The following is a 17,649-nucleotide window of genomic DNA, read 5'->3' on the forward strand; positions in this document are numbered from 1 at the left end:
AACAAATAATGATACTACACACATATGTTTGAACTTCCTAAAAGAAAATACAAACATTACCAGCACTAATTGATCAAAATTCAGATCAATATATAAAAAAGTCCTTCTTTGATACTCCGTAAGTATAAATGCTGTGAGCCTGTTCCCAATATGGGTTGAATGGCAAGAGATTGTTGTAATAATCACAGTTCCCATCATCACACCTTGTGACAGACCCCCCAATGGGTAACGACTCACCACATCACAGCAAAAGCCGAGCCTTATACCATAATATCTCTTTCTCTTACGGTCTGGTAAATGTCAGACACTTCATCTATATCAACTCGCCACCATGAAAGAGACATTCACATAGCATGATACTGTTATGATAGTTTTAATCCATAAAAACTCCCCTTAATACATTGCACTTACAAAGATTAAAACATACAAAAGTGTGTAATATCCTCTAATAACATCAGACTGCGAGCGCAGCTCTCACCACCCTTGAGAGGCACAGTGTCAGGTCACCTGAGTCCAGGTGACAGATGCACCCTGTTGGGGTCTGGAGTGCACCGCAAGGTAGTGGACCCTACGGCTGACTGCTGCGGATGGAGCTCTAGGATATACAGGAGAGCAGGTACTCTGTAGTACCTACAGGGATGACACTGGGAGCTAGAGCATGAGATTTCACAGGGTGCGGAATCTAAGAGCCAGCAGGTGTTCACCAGAGGCCCCTCGTGGTAGGGATGGATTTGGCTGCAGTCTGGCTCCAGCTCACGCTCACTGTAGACTACAGCTTAAGCTGAACACATGGAGAGCTGGTTTGAGGGATCCATCCACGGAGCACCTCACCCCCCCCTAGGATCCACAGAATCATCTACATTCTTGGGACTCCTCACACCTTCCAGGACCCGGGCACCAGTTGGAGGAATCCAGCAATCTGCGATATCACAGACATCCACAGCCACTTACCACCCAAGCCTTATCTGACCCAATTCGGCGTATGCCCTGTCGGGTCCACCACATCTGGTAAGCCTTTTTTTCTCTCGGTGGTAGTGAGCTGATCTGCCGTTTTGGGACACTGGATTCACCTGTTTATAATGTTTACCCAAGGACTAACCATTGTCATCTTTAGTCATAACGCCTATATCAGGACTTCCTATCCATGAATAGGTCTTTATATTGGTAATCCCCTTCACTGTATACCTACCCATCTAGTGTCATTTATGATATGGTTTAGCGCTACACTTTTTGTTGTTTCTTTGCATATACACTTTGTTGGTTGTGTTAGCTGCTTTTTTTCTCCCTTGTGAGCAGCGCAGGATTATTTTGCATATATTGAGTCTCATAGACTCGCTGATCACAGAGCGCGATCCGCAGGGGGTGTGCAGGCCGCTCATGCACGGGAGGATGTCCATGGATGCCCTCCCGGCAAATTAAGTCCATGCTGTATCCGTCTTTCGGCTATAGCGTGGACGGCAAGTAGTTAGGAGGTCCTGTCATGCTTTTTTCTATTACAAGGGATGTTTACATTCCTTGTAATAGGAATAAAAGTGACATTTTTTTCTAAATCAGTGTAAAAATAAAAAAATAAAAGGTAAAATAAATAATAAAAATAAAAAAAATGTTTAAACCCACCCCGTCCCGATGACCCCGCGTGCAGAAGCGAACGCATACGTAAGTAGGGCCCGCATATGAAAACGGTGTTCAAACCACACATGTGAGGTATTGTCGCGATCTGTAGAGCGAGAGCAATAATTCTAGCCCTAGACTTCCTCTGTAACGTAAAACATGCAACCTGTACAATTTTTTAAACGTCGCCTATGGAGATTTTTAAAGGTAAAAGTTTGTCGCCATTCCATGAGCGGGCAGTTTTGAAGCATGACATGTTGGGTATCAATTTACTCGGCGTAACATTATCTTTCACAATATTAAAAAAAATTGGGCTAACTTTACTGTTGTCTTATTTTTTAATTAAAAAATTTTTATTTTTTCCAAAAAAAGTGCGCTTGTAAGACTGCTGTGGTGTGACAGAAAGTATTGCAACGACCGCCATTTTATTCTCTAGGGTGTTAGAAAAAAAATGTATAATGTTTGGGGGTTCTAAGTAATTTTCTAGCAAAAAAACTGTTTTTAACTTGTAAACAACAAATCTCAGAAAGAGGCTCGGTCCTTAAGTGGGGTGCACTACCGACGATATGTAGCAAGGTTAACATAAACCTCAGTCACACTGATCAGTTAGCCAGAATATGCTGTTCATGGGAAAGTCTTGATTGAAACAAGATCAGATTTGTCAGGCAGTGTATGGGTCATTTAAAGTTCTACATCCTCAAATTGAAGAGCAATTGTCCATTGTGATAATATAAATGTTTAAAATTAGGATATTTTTAACCCACATATGCATCCAGATATACAGTATAATCCACTGAAATAAACATATTAACCGCTTGCCAACCAGCCACCGTCATTTTACTGCGGCAGGTCGGCACGATCCCACAAACCGTCGTAGCTCTACTTTGGCTCACAGGATCGGGATAGCAGTGGGGGGTGCCGATGCTCATTGCCGACGGTCGTGATGACCGCCGGCCATGAGCGATCATGGCCACGAGAGGCAGAACACGGAAGTGTGTGTGTAAACACACAAATGCCATTTCTGTTCTGTGAGGAGTGACAGATCATGTGTTCCTAAAAGCTAGGAACCACGATCCATCACTTCCTCTAGGTCAGTTCCCTCCCCCTACAGTTATAAACACACTGAGGGGACACAGTTAACCCCTTGATCACCCCCTAGTGTTAACCTCTTCCGTGCCAGTGAAATTTTTACAGTAATCAGTGCATTTTTATAGCGCTGATTGATGTATAAATGCCAATGGTCCCAAAAATGTGTCAAAAGTGTCCAATATGTCCGCCATAATGTCGCAGTCCCAATAAAAATCGCAGATCGCCACCATTACTAGTAAAAAAAAAAAAAAAAAATGCTATAAATCTATCCCCTATTTTGTAGACGCTATGACTTTTGCGCAAACCAATCAATTTTACGCTTATTGCAATTTTTTTTTACCAAAAATATGTAGAAGAATATATATCCGCCCAAACTGAGAAAAAATTTGCTTTTTTTTTAAAAAAAAATGGGGATATTTATTATAGCAAAAAGTACAAAATATTGTTTTTTTCAAAATTGTCGCTATTTTTTTGTTTATAGCGCAAAAAACAAAAACCACAGAGGTGATCAAATACCACCAAAAGAAAGCTCTATTTGTGGTTAAAAAAAGGACATCAATTTTGTTTGGGTGCAGCGTTGCACGACCGCGCAATTGTCAGTTAACCACTTCAGCCCCGGAAGGATTTACCCCCTTCCTGACCAGAGCACTTTTTACAATTTGGCACTGCGTCGCTTTAACTGCTAATTGCGCAGACATGCAATGCAGTACCCAAACGAAATTTGCGTCCTTTTCTTCCCACAAATAGAGCTTTCTTTTGATGGTATTTGATCACCTCTGCCGTTTTTATTTTATGCGCTATACACGGAAAAAGACCGAAAATTTTGAAAAAAAATGATATTTTCTATTTTTTGTTTTTTTTTGTTCTAAAAAAAATCCAATAAACTCAATGTTAGTCATACATTTAGGACAAAATGTATTCGGCCACATGTCTTTGGTAAAAAAAAATGTCAATAAGCGTATATTTATTGGTTTGTGCAAAAGTTATAGCATCTACAAACTAGGGTACATTTTCTGGAATTTACACAGCCTTTAATTTATGACTGCCTATGTCATTTCTTGAGGTGCTAAAATGGCAGGGCAGTACAAAACCCCCACAAATGACCCCATTTTGGAAAGTAGACACCCCAAGGAAATTGCTGAGAGGCATGTTGAGCCCATTGAATATTCATATTTTTTGTCCCAAGTGATTGAATAATGATAAAAAAAAAAAAATTACAAAAGGTTGTCACTAAATGATATATTGCTCACACAGGCCATGGGCATATGTGGAATTGCACCCCAAAATATATTTAGCTGCTTCTCCTGAGTATGGGGATACCACATGTGTGAGACTTTTTGGGAGCCTAGCCGCATACGGGGCCCCGAAAACCAATCACTGCCTTCAGGATTTCTAAGGCCGTAAATTTTTGATTTCACTCCTTACTACCTATCACAGTTTTGAAGGCCATAAAATGCCCAGATGGCACAAAACCCCCCAAATGACCCCATTTTGGAAAGTAGACACCCCAAGCTATTTGCTGGGAGGCATGTTGAGTCCATGGAATATTTTATATTTTGACACAAGTTGCAGGAAAGTGACAATTTTTTTTTTTTTTTTTTGCACAAAGTTGTCACTAAATGATATATTGCTCACACAGGCCATGGGCATATGTGGAATTGCACCCCAAAATACATTTAGCTGCTTCTCCTGAGTACGGGGATACCACATGTGTGGGACTTTTTAGGAGCCTAGCCGCGTACGGGGCCCCGAAAACCAATCACCGCCTTCAGGATTTCTAAGGGTGTAAATTTTTGATTTCACTCTTCACTGCCTATCACAGTTTCGGAGGCCATGGAACAAACCCCCCCCCCAAATGACCCCATTTTGGAAAGTAGACACCCCAAGCTATTTGCTGAGAGGCATGGTGAGTATTTTGCAGCTCTCATTTGTTTTTGAAAATGAAGAAAGACAAGAAAAAATTTTTTTTTTCTTTTTTCAATTTTCAAAACTTTGTGACAAAAAGTGAGGTCTGCAAAATACTCACTATACCTCTCAGCAAATAGCTTGGGGTATCTACTTTCCAAAATGGTGTCATTTGGGTTTTTTTTGCCACCTGGGCATTCCATAGCCTCCGGAACTGTGATAGGCAGTGAAGAGTGAAATCAAAAATTTACGCCCTTAGAAAGCCTGAAGGTGGTGCTTGGTTTTCGGGGTCCCATACGCGGCTAGGCTCCCAAAAAGTCCCACACATGTGGTATCCCCGTACTCAGGAGAAGCAACAGAATGTATTTTGGAGTGTAATTTCACATATTCCCATGGCATGTTTGAGCAATATATCATTTAGTGACAACTTTGTGCAAAAATGGGGTCATTTGGGGGGGTTTGAACTGTCCTGGCATTTTATGCACAACGTTTAGAAGCTTATGTCACACATCACCCACTCTTCTAACCACTTGAAGACAAAGCCCTTTCTGACACTTTTTGATTACATGAAAAAAAATGACATTTTTTTTTTTTTGCAAGAAAATTACTTTGAACCCCCAAACATTATATATATTTTTTAAAGCAAATGCCCTACAGATTAAAATGGTGGGTGTTTCATTTTTTTTTCACACAGTATTTGCGCAGCGATTTTTCAAACGCATTTTTTTGGGGAAAAAACACACTTTTTTAAATTTTAATGCACTAAAACACAATATATTGCCCAAATGTTTGATGAGATAAAAAAGATGATCTTAGACCGAGTACATGGATACCAAACATGACATGCTTTAAAATTGCGCACAAACATGCAGTAGCAACAAACTAAATACATTTTTAAAAGCCTTTACAGGTTACCACTTTAGATTTACAGAGGAGGTCTACTGCTAAAATTACTGCCCTCGATCTGACCTTCGCGGTGATACCTCACATGCATGGTGCAATTGCTGTTTACATTTGACGCCAGACCGACACTTGCGTTCGCCTTAGCGCGAGAGCAGGGGGGACAGGGGTGCTTTTTTTTTTCTTTATTATTTTTTTGCTTTTTTATCTTATTTTTAAACTGTTCCTTTCATTTTTTTTTTTTTTTAATCATTTTTTAATCATTTTTATTGTTATCTCAGGGAATGTAAATATCCCCTATGATAGCAATAGGTAGTGACAGGTACTCTTTTTTGAAAAAATTGGGGTCTATTAGACCCTAGATTTCTCCTCTGCCCTCAAAGCATCTGACCACACCAAGATCGGTGTGATAAAATGCTTTCCCAATTTCCCAATGGCGCTGTTTACAACCGGCAAAATCATAAAATGCTCGTAGCTTCCGGTTTCTTAGGCCATAGAGATGTTTGGAGCCACTCTGGTCTCTGATCAGCTTTATGGTCAGCTGGCTGAATCACCGGCTGCATTCTCAGGTTCCCTGTTGAGACAGGAGAGCCAGAGAAAAACACGGAAGACGGTGGGGGGGCATTCCCTCCCACTGCTTGTAAAAGCAGTCTAGAGGCTAATTAGCCGCTAGGATTGCTTTTACATGAAAGCCGACCGCTGGCTGAAAAGAATGATACCAAGATGATACCTAAACCTGCAGGCATCATTCTGGTATAACCACTCAAAGTCGTGAATGGCGTACCTGAAGACCAAAAAATGGTTAACAATAAAGCACAGTAAACGGTAAAGTATAAAAAATTGCATACCTGAAAAACAAACATGATAAAACATAATAACAATAAAACATTGCAGAATAGAATACAGTAAAAAACAGCAGAACAATAGAGAGAATAGAGAGAGAGAGAACAATAAAACGACAACTATTTTTTTTTTTTTTTATATTTTTGTTTGTGTTTTTTTTTTTACACTGTTTTTGTAACTAACTTTTATAACTGTAACCGGTTCCAGGTTCGGGTCTCTCAAAATGCGATGGCATCTTGGGAGACCCTGTGAAAGTGTGTCCTAGTCTGTGCAATGCTGTACCCTACGCTAATACTCAACTAGGGAATGGTAGCATTCAAAACATTCACCAATGCAAAGACCAGGATTGTCAGGACAGGAGGGACAATAATAGCGGGTGTCACGCCTATATCCGCGCTTGCTGCAGACACGACATCTTTTTTGGGGGGGGTTTGTTGGGTAGGGGTACTCGGGTGGACATAAAGAAAATGCCTCTCATGCAGCCGACTGCATTTGGTTGGGGATGTGAATGGGGGAAGTACGGGCGCTGCAGAAGTGATGGGTTCCCAATTAGAATTGGCGAATGCAGCAGGAAGGGCATTATGGGCACGACGGGCCTGTGTTTGTCTTCTTCTTGGTGGCAGCGGGACACTACTTGTGCTTGCCACCTCACCAGCTTGAACTGCACTTATGGAACTCGCCACGTCACCAAGTGTTACTGCAGTGCGGGTTTGACTACGACCGGGGTGTACTAGGCCGCTGGTGCTTGCCAGTTCACCAAAATGCTACCAAAAAATCTGTTAGCGATCGCAGGGATCAGGCCTGACTCTGCGAACGCTGCAGTTATGTGTTTAGTGTTTTGTAAGTGACAGTGATTGATCGATACTGCACTTGGGTGGGCCAGGCCAGGCGGAGGGGCAAAACGCAGGTGCTAGCAGGTATCTGGGCTGATCCCGCTAACACTGCATTTTTGGGAACCCTAAACTGCTGGGGACGCCATTATAGATCTGATCGGATCAGATATTGATCCGTTCAGATACTATACCACTAAGGGAGGCATATGCTGCGTCCGTGGGTGTTAGCGGTACTGGCACTAACCTGACGCTGCCTGGGGCTGGTGCTTGCCAGTTCACCAAAACGCTACCAAAAAAACTGTTAGCGATCGCAGGGATCAGGCCTGACTCTGCGAAGGCTGCAGTTATGCGTTTAGTGTTTTGTAAGTGACAGTGATCGATCGATACTGCACTTGGGTGGGCTGGGCTGGGCCGGGCGGAGGGGCAAAATGCAGGTGCTAGCAGGTATCTGGGCTGATCCCGCTAACACTGCGTTTTTGGGAACCCCAAACTGCTGGGGACGCCAGTATTGATCCGTTCACATACTATACCACTAAGGGAGGCGTATTCTGCGTGCGTGGGTGTTAGCGGTACTGGCGCTAATCTGACCCTGCCTGGGGCGATGCATATCACCGCCGGGCGATCAGGAGGCTAAACCTTTATTCGGTAATAAACGGCGGGTGCCCTGACACTATAAAAAATAAACAAACTAACCAGCGTCACCCGTAACACTTATACGGTGATCAGTGGTGAAAGGGTTAACTAGGGGGCAATCAAGGGGTTAAAACATTTATTAGGTAGTATATGGGGGTCCCTGTCGCTATAAAACGCTGCGAACCTAAATATTTACGTCCCTAACTAGAGTCACCAGTGACACTAATACAGCGATCAGAAAAATGATCGCCTAGTGACACTGGCGACAGGGGGTGATCAAGGAGTTAAAACTTTATTAGGGGGGGTTAGGGGGGTATCCTAGACCTACAGGGGGCTAACACTAACTGCCCTACCACTTCTAACTGTCACAAACTGACACCATGCAGTAATCAGAAAAAAAAAACAAAAAAAAAACACTGCTTGGTGTCAGTTTGACAGGGGGGGTGATTGGGGGGGATCGGGGGGGGGGATCGGGGGTGTAAAGTGTGCCTGGCATGTTCTACTGTGTGTGTGTATGTGTTGTGCACTCACATGTCTTCTCTCCTCGGTGCCGGAAGGGAAACTGCCGAGCCGAGGAGAGATGACATCACATCCTCTGCCTCTATGTACTACACAGAGGCAGAGGATGTTTCTCATTGGCTGGGAGCGATCGCGAGGGGGGGGCCACGATCGGATGGCCTCTCCCTCATCTCTGATCGCTGCCAGACAAAAGCCGACCGCCGCTGGCACCGGGGGGGGGTCCGATAGGACCCCCCGCCCATGGAAAGGCAATCACGTACCAGGTACGTGATTTTGCCTGCCCTGCCATTCTGCTCACATATATAGGCGTGAGGCGGTCGGCAAGTGGTTAAAGCGATGCAGTGCTGAATCGCAAAAAATGGCCTGGTCATTCAGCAGCCAAATCTGAATGCTGAAGTGGTTAATAAACATAATATATATGTAGCGCACTACTCCCTTGGGAGCTGCTGATAGTTCAGTTTTTTCTGTAGTGTGGTTCCGTTACCCCCTTCCTTGCACAGATAGACACAGCAGACAGTCCAAAACAGTTGAACATTAAACTTTATTCTTTCCCCTTAATGCATGGCAGAAAAGAATGTGCAATATGTACAGTCTGTATCTTCAGGAAGTATGAGCTGCCTCTAAGACCCCATTTACACAGGGGCAACGCGACTTGCAGGTCGCCTCAGCGAGGCGACCTGCAAACGACCTCCGCGGCGACTTGCAAAACTACTTCTGTATAGAAGTCTATGCAAGTCGCCCCCAAAGTCGTACAATAACCTTTTTCTAAGTCGGAGCGACTTGCGTCTTGCGCCTGACAAGTCGTCCCTGTGTGAATGGGCTCTAACTTTTCCCTTAATGAACCGACAGTGCCTCTCTGAAAAACACCTTGGGACTCAGATTTTAGAAGTGCCAGGCCTCACCTGCCTATCTTGACTCCTGCAATCCTCCCTGGTCGGCTCAGGAAAAATCCGGACGCACCCTGATCTACCGCATCCTTTTAGCAGCCGCTTCCTGCTCCGAATGTTCAGAACCATCCCAGCCGGTGATGTCTGATCCATTGTTCCTGGAGATTATTTAAATGTCTTTGGTGAATGAACCATCCAGCGCTGAGGTCTCTGAACCCTCAGGCCTTCAGGTTTAAGAACTGGTGCTATCCAGCGCTGAGAGCATTACACCTCCAGGCCTTCAAGCCTGGACCCCTGAGGGTCACATTCTTGCTGCTTCTCTGGATCGCATTCCCATCTCCAGCCACCTCTTCCAACTCCCCACCTCCTCCTGAAGCATGTGATCCCCAGTTTATTTAGGCTTAATAACCCCTGTCCACTTAAATTAATGATTGGTTCAGGGTAGCCCATACAAACTATCTGCATCCTGTGTCCAAACCACCTTCCCTCCAGCACCTCTTACTGGAAGAACAGGGCATAACTCATAACAGAATACAGGTGATCACACCCCCAGCTTACTCTGTCACTTTTCCCAACCAAATCAAACCCAACCAGGCTTAAACCAACAGGGCAATGCACTGGCAAATTTGACCTAACACTAACCCTTACTAACTAGTTAGCACACACCTAAGTAGGTGGGCGCTACATACACCCCCTCCTGAAATCATAACTGTCCCCAGTTGTGGAAAAGGAATCCACAGCTAGAGAACAGTCCCACCTACCTAAGACAAGGCATCTCATATGTCCACGTGTGTGTGCTGTGTATGTATCACAAAATTTTACAAATGAAATAATTACGCAAAATGTACAGTTTCAAGAATACACAGATAGTCTAAACTATTGGTCCCTACAACTATGTCTCATTTTAAAGAGAACCAAGCCACTGCTCTCAAAAGAGAAATGCTTTGGTTGCTCTGAGCCTTCATCTGTGATCTTCAAGTGAGTTCAAATGCCTTCCCTTCCAACGATACCTGCAAAGAAACACAGAGCAAACATCCTATCCTGTATTCTAACTACAATGAGCATGTTGTTGGCATGGGTAACACTACCAGGACTACCATCCCCTCAAAAGGAGTCTGTGGACTCCTGCAGGACAGAGCCTGAGTAAACATGCCAGGTTTTTTTTTTTTTTTTTTTTAAATAATCTTTATTCATTACACAGTGTTATACAGTAATTTCCATCAACTATAAAACATTCCAAACTCATGTGCACAACACTCCAAATATAAAATATCCTAAAACATTATTCACCTGTTTTTTTTTTTTTTTCCCCCCCCGTGCCTATCCCCCCACCCTCCAACCCAGGGGTCTAACTGTTTTTCCTTCGGTAGTTCTTTAATCCTCTGTATACTTCTACAACACTTCTTCCTACACACACTTTACAAGGGATACCCTATTTCTTCTAACCATGGGACCCAAATTTTTTTGAACTCCTTCAAATTTTTCCTCCTTACGTATACTACCTTTTCTTTCCATACCGTTTCTGTCACTGTTCTAATCCAGTCATCCTTTGAAGGGGGTCTCTCCGCCTGCCACCTCAGGGCTATCAATTTCCTTGCCTGAAATAGGCATCTTACCACTGCTTTGTTTATATTATTTCCTCTCCCTTGGCATTCCCCAACTCCCAATACACATAACTTTGGATCCATTTTCAGTCCTACTTTAAAGATCTTATTTATAAGTTCTAATATTTCTGTCCAGTACCGATGTAATTTTGGGCATTTCCATATCATATGGATCAGGTCCCCCGTATTCTGGCATCTTGGACAATTTGCATCCGCCCGTCGCCCAAATTCAAACAGTCTCTTTGGTGTGTAGTATGCCCTGTGAAGGAGCATTAGGTGTGAGAACTTCTGCGCGGGTGATACCGAGACCTGATGTCCTCCCTCCAACATCTTTCTCCACTGTTCATCCGATATGTTGCCCATGTCTCTTTCCCATTTGCTTCTACACTTGAGCTTTTCTGGACTCTCCATCCCACCTCTGCATAACAATGGATACATTTCTGCTATGGAACCTTTGTGTCCATCCGCACTACCCATTCTGCAAAGGATAGGGGAGAGGCTCCACCTCGGACCTTGTTCCCCAAATTGAGCCTTTAGGGCATGCCTTATTTGTAGATAATTATAATACGTATGATTCGGAATATCAAATTCCTCCTTTAGTGAAATGAATGTTTTGAGTGTGCTACCATTATACAGTTGGGCCAACTTTACTATTCCTTTTGTTTCCCAAGACTTTATTTTTCCAATTGGTTTTAATTCTTGTAAATACTTATTATCCCAAAGGGGAGTGTACCTAACCTTTCCTTCCACGCCTTCCAGCACTTTAATGGATTTCCAAGCTTTTATTATTAATTTAACTGTGGGGGGTCTAGAGACAAAAGAATTTGCCTCCAGCACCTCCATAAATGTTTCATGTGGCGCTCCCATGGTCATTATACCCTCATTATTTTCATCCCCTGACCCTATGTGCTGTAACTGAGCTGCTAAAAAATAGAATTGGGGATGTGGGACTGCCATACCCCCCTCTTGAGTTGATAATTGCAAGGTTTGTAAGCTAATCCTTGATTGTCCCCCTTTCCATATAAGATCTCTTAATATTGTGTCTATTTTTTTTAAACCATTTCTTATAAATCCATATTGGTGAATTCTGCAATATGAACAATAACTGGGGCAACCACAGCATTTTGACCAAATTGCATCGTCCAGCAACTGATAAGGGAAGCCTCCTCCATATATTGACTTTATTTTTAAACTTTGTCAACAGGGGAATCAAGTTATGATTAATATAATTACCTGGGTCCTTTGTTATATAAATACCTAAGTATTTTACTATCTCCACTATTTCTATTTGTATACTCTCCAAATAGGCATTTTTCCTAATAGGGTCTACCGGTAATAGCATTGATTTTTCCCAATTTATGGTGAGACCAGATAGCTTTCCAAAACTCGTGAATATGTCTATCACCTGCCCAAGTGAGCGCTCCGTATCTCCTAGAAATATGAGGACATCGTCCGCATATAGTGCGATTTTCTCCTCTCTACCTCTTCTCCGGAACCCCTCCATAAGCTGACTTTGCCTCACTGCTGCGGCCACTGGTTCCATGGCCAGGGCAAAAATCAAGGGTGACAGAGGACACCCCTGCCTTGTGCCTCTTTCCAATCGGAATCCAGCTGAAAGGGTATTATTGACCTTAACTTTAGCGCTAGGGTCGTTGTATAAAATTTCAACCCACTTCCTAAAGGATGGACCGAAGCCAAACTCCTTCAAGACACGCCTCATAAACCCCCATTCCAGGCTGTCGAAAGCCTTTACCACATCCAACATCATGACCGCCCTTGACCCCGTGTTCTCTATGGGTATTTGCAGGTTTAAAAACAGCCTCCTGATATTCCTACTAAGTGACCTCTGGGGAATAAAACCCGTTTGGTCTGTGTGGACTAATTTTGAAATTATTTTCTTAAGTCTAATAGCAAGCGTCTTTGCGAGAATCTTAGCATCTGCGCACAGCAAGGAAATGGGCCTATAGGACCCAGGCTCTAAGGGGTCTTTCCCCTCCTTGGGCAGCATAATAATCGTAGCTTCGGTCATTGATTTGGGTAATTTACCTTCCTTCTTTGCCATGTCAAATACATTAAGGAGCTCCGGGAGTAAAATTTCCCCATATTTTTTATATGTTTCAGCAGGTAGGCCATCGGGACCCGGGGACTTCTGATTTGCCATTTCTGCTACTGCCATTCTTATTTCCTCTAACGTTATCGGAGCCTCCAAAACCTCTCTGTCAGTGTCTGTGAGGGAGGGTAGTTCAATATTCTTGAAGAAACTGTCCATTTCCTCCCCTCCCGCACCCCCCCGGGACTTATACAGCTCTTCATAGTATTCCTTAAATGTATTACTTATCTCCTCTGTCACAGATGATATCTCCCCGCCCATGGTTCTAATGGCGGGGATTGCAGAAGGTGAGGCACCGGCCCTAACAATATAGGCCAGCATCTTACCCACTTTTTCCCCTTCCCCATACGCTATTTGTTTTTGGAACATTCTTTTGTTTTCCGAATTCCTGACCATTACCTCTTTATATGTTTGTTGCTTATTCTCCCACTCACTCCTAGTATCGGCGGATGGCTCCTTCAGATACTCCCTTTCGGCCGCAGCTAACTCTGCCCTGATCTTAACTTCCCATTCCAACGATTTCTTTTTTGTCCTTGAAACCTGCTGGATAAGTAAACCCCTCAAATACGCCTTTAATGCATCCCACATCACCCCTCTTGTTGTTGTATCCGTATTAAAATCTATAAATTCTTTTACCTTGCCTACAATCTCATTCTGACCTTCTATTAGTTCAAACCATATTGGGTTCATCCTCCACAGCCCACCTAATTTATTATTCCTTATATTTACCATAGCCGTTAACAGTGAGTGATCCGACACCCCCCTAGGTTGGTAGACTATATCTTTAATTATTTGGGAAGCTAAATTGTTGCCCAATATAAGATCGATTCTTGAAAGTGTGGAATAAGAACCCGAATAGCATGAAAATTGCTGTGCTACCGGGTTCCGTATTCTCCAGAGGTCCAACAATCCAGCTTCTTCAAGAAATTCACCCATACGCTTTCCTTGTGGCCCCCATCCCTGATTACCTGGGGGAAACCTATCCATTTTTTTGTTAATTATGACGTTGAAATCCCCAACTACAATAACTGGTATGTTAGGTCTATCAACTACAAACTCCAGTAAACAGTACATGACCTCTAACTTAAAAGGAGGGGGGATGTAAATATTTGCAAGTATACATTCTTGATTTTCTATTATGCAATGTAGGAAAATATAACGGCCCTCCCCATCAATCTTGCACTGCTTGCAGGTAAACACTATCCCTCCACCAACTAACACTGCCACACCTCTAGAATACGAGGTGTGTACCGCATGGTATTGGTACTGAAAGTGCTTATTCTTTATTTGACCTTTTGTGTCATTGGTCAAGTGTGTCTCCTGCAAGCAGGCAATACCCACTTTAAAAATATCAAGCATATCAAAAACAGCAGCCCTTTTAACAGAGGTACCTAACCCTCGGACATTCCACGATCCGATATTCAATGCCATTGATTATACTTAAACATAATTATTAGCAACAACTATAGAAAAAGCTACCGGGAGAGAAGTACACCGTCGGGTGTCTTGCCATATTAACCCCAGAATTCCAACCATCCCTAATATCGCCTGTATCCAATCTACCCCTTGTTCTACAATACTCCCCATTATCAATGAAATAATTACCCTATTTGTCAAAATTAAATTAGTGAACTTTTTATTTCTAGCGCATACCCGTGTTTCCATACTCTACACTTTCCTACTATACCCATATTCTGCTATGCCCTGCGTGTCATTACATAACCCAGTGTACCACATATCATACCTAATTTTTTGTTGTGCCAACTGTATTATTGTATAAACTAGTGTACCGTGTGTTTTCTTATTATTTAGTGTACCCGCTCGTACCCTCCCATGTGTTCTTCCACTTGTGTTCCCTTTCCCCCCACCCCCCCTCCCTCCCTCCCCTCCCCCCCCACTCAGAATTTTTAAATATTCCCCCCTCCTACCCCACCCATACCATTCTAGGTTACCCCTTGAGGCTTGTTTAATGACCGTCCCATACCACCCCACCCACACAAAACTCATATCTCCCAATCCTCCTTCCCCCCTCCCCCCCCTATCACTACAACTACAAAAGCACTTATTTTAAACCACCCCCATCCGAATCCAACTTCCATTATACCTATGTCTGGGCCTATCCCTACTCCACATAAACTATATTAATTTTCTCATGTGTTTCCCCCACCTATAAGTGATAACTTTAAACCATTTTTTACAGTTATTTCATTGACAAATTATCCTTCTTGTCTTCCAACCATGTCAGCGCACTGGCAGGAGAATCAAAAATCTGACTTCCCCCCAGTGCGTTTATCCGAAGCCTGGCGGGATACAGAAGGGCATATGTAACATCAAACTTTTGCAGGCTACGTTTAACTCCTAGGAATTCAGCTCTGCGCTTCTGTACAGTACCTGACCGCGAGATTGTGTTTCCAGCGTGATAGCATCGCGCTGGTTCTCGGCGACAGGGTACTGTGAATGTCGCGCTGGCTCACTCATCGGGAAAGGAAAACTTTGTCTTCCTCCCGCGATGAGTGACAGGCAGCGCTGACAGCTGTCTGGTATGAATCCTGAGGCGGGAACACCGCGCCACATTTTCAATGAGAAAACCGGCGTGGGTTCCCCCCTCGGAGGCATACCAGGCCCTTGGGTCTGGCATGGATTGCAAGGGGAACCCCCTATGCCGAAAAAATCGGCGTGGGGGTCCCCCCCAAATCCTTACCAGACCCTTATCCGAGCACGCAGCCCGGCCGGCCAGGAAAGGGGGTGGGGACGAGCGAGCGCCCCCCCCCCTCCTGAGCCGTACCAGGCCGCATGCCCTCAACATGGGGGGGGGTGGGTGCCTTGGGGGAGGGGGGCGCCCTGCGGCCCCCCCACCCCAAAGCACCTTGTCCCCATGTTGATGAGGACAAGGGCCTCTTCCCGACAACCCTGGCCGTTGGTTGTCGGGGTCTGCGGGCGGGGGGCTTATCGGAATCCGGGAGTCCCCCTTAATAAGGGGGCCCCCAGATGCCGGCCCCCCACCCTGTGTGAATGAGTTTGGGGTACATGGTACCCCTACCCATTCACCTAGTGGAAAGTGTCAATAGAAAAAAAAACACACTACACAGGTTTTAAGAGTCATTTATTAGTCAGCTCCGGGGGTCTTCTTCCGACTTCGGGGGTCTCCTTCCGACTTCTCCCGCTGTCCGGCCTCTTCTCCCGGGCCCCGCCGCTATCTTCTTCCAGCTCTATTGCCAGCGAGGGGCCCGGTGTGCTGCCGCTGTCTCGCCGCCGCTGTCCGGCCTCTTCTCCCGGTGTTCGGCCTCTTCTCCCGGGCCCCGCCGCTATCTTCTTCCAGCTCTATTGCCAGCGAGGGGCCCGGTGTGCTGCCGCTGTCTCGCCGCCGCTGTCCGGCCTCTTCTCCCGGTGTTCGGCCTCTTCTCCCGGACCCCGCCGCTATCTTCTTCCAGCTCTATTGCTAGCGAGGGGCCCGGTCTGCTGCCGCTGTCTTGTCGCCGCTGTCTTGTCGCCGCTGTCTCGTCGCCGCTGTCTCGCCGCCGCTGTCTCTTCTTTTCTTCTTCCCCGATGTTGACACGACGCTCTCTCCGGCTCGAATGCTGTGTGCGAGCTGCGGAGCCATTTATATAGGCGGTAACCCCACCCCCTTACGACGTCATGGTCCCAGCATGCGCAGGGACTCTGGCGTCATAAGGGGGCGTGGCCCCAGAGTCCCTGCGCATGCTGGGACCATGACGTCGTAAGGGGGTGGGGTTACCGCCTATATAAATGGCTCCGCAGCTCGCACACAGCATTCGAGCCGGAGAGAGCGTCGTGTCAACATCGGGGAAGAAGAAAAGAAGAGACAGCGGCGGCGAGACAGCGGCGACGAGACAGCGGCGACAAGACAGCGGCGACAAGACAGCGGCAGCAGACCGGGCCCCTCGCTAGCAATAGAGCTGGAAGAAGATAGCGGCGGGGCCCGGGAGAAGAGGCCGAACACCGGGAGAAGAGGCCGGACAGCGGCGGCGAGACAGCGGCAGCACACCGGGCCCCTCGCTGGCAATAGAGCTGGAAGAAGATAGCGGCGGGGCCCGGGAGAAGAGGCCGGACAGCGGGAGAAGTCGGAAGGAGACCCCCGAAGTCGGAAGAAGACCCCCGGAGATGACTAATAAATGACTCTTAAAACCTGTGTAGTGTGTTTTTTTTTCTATTGACACTTTCCACTAGGTGAATGGGTAGGGGTACCATGTACCCCAAACTCATTCACACAGGGTGGGGGGCCGGCATCTGGGGGCCCCCTTATTAAGGGGGACTCCCGGATTCTGATAAGCCCCCCGCCCGCAGACCCCGACAACCAACGGCCAGGGTTGTCGGGAAGAGGCCCTTGTCCTCATCAACATGGGGACAAGGTGCTTTGGGGTGGGGGGGCCGCAGGGCGCCCCCCTCCCCCAAGGCACCCACCCCCCCATGTTGAGGGCATGCGGCCTGGTACGGCTCAGGAGGGGGGGGGGCGCTCGCTCGTCCCCACCCCCTTTCCTGGCCGGCCGGGCTGCGTGCTCGGATAAGGGTCTGGTAAGGATTTGGGGGGGACCCCCACGCCGATTTTTTCGGCATAGGGGGTTCCCCTTGCAATCCATGCCAGACCCAAGGGCCTGGTATGCCTCCGAGGGGGGAACCCACGCCGGTTTTCTCATTGAAAATGTGGCGCGGTGTTCCCGCCTCAGGATTCATACCAGACAGCTGTCAGCGCTGCC

At 45.7% G+C, this 17,649-nt stretch overlaps 1 protein-coding gene across 1 annotated transcript in view; it reads left to right on the forward strand.

The window, feature by feature from the left end:
- Positions 1–17,649, forward strand: part of LOC141107492 (class I histocompatibility antigen, F10 alpha chain-like) — a 152,663-nt gene that overhangs the window by 27,431 nt on the left and 107,583 nt on the right. The window lies entirely within an intron of this gene.

Source organism: Aquarana catesbeiana, linkage group LG09, assembly GCF_042186555.1.
Source record: "Aquarana catesbeiana isolate 2022-GZ linkage group LG09, ASM4218655v1, whole genome shotgun sequence".
NCBI lineage: Eukaryota > Metazoa > Chordata > Amphibia > Anura > Ranidae > Aquarana > Aquarana catesbeiana.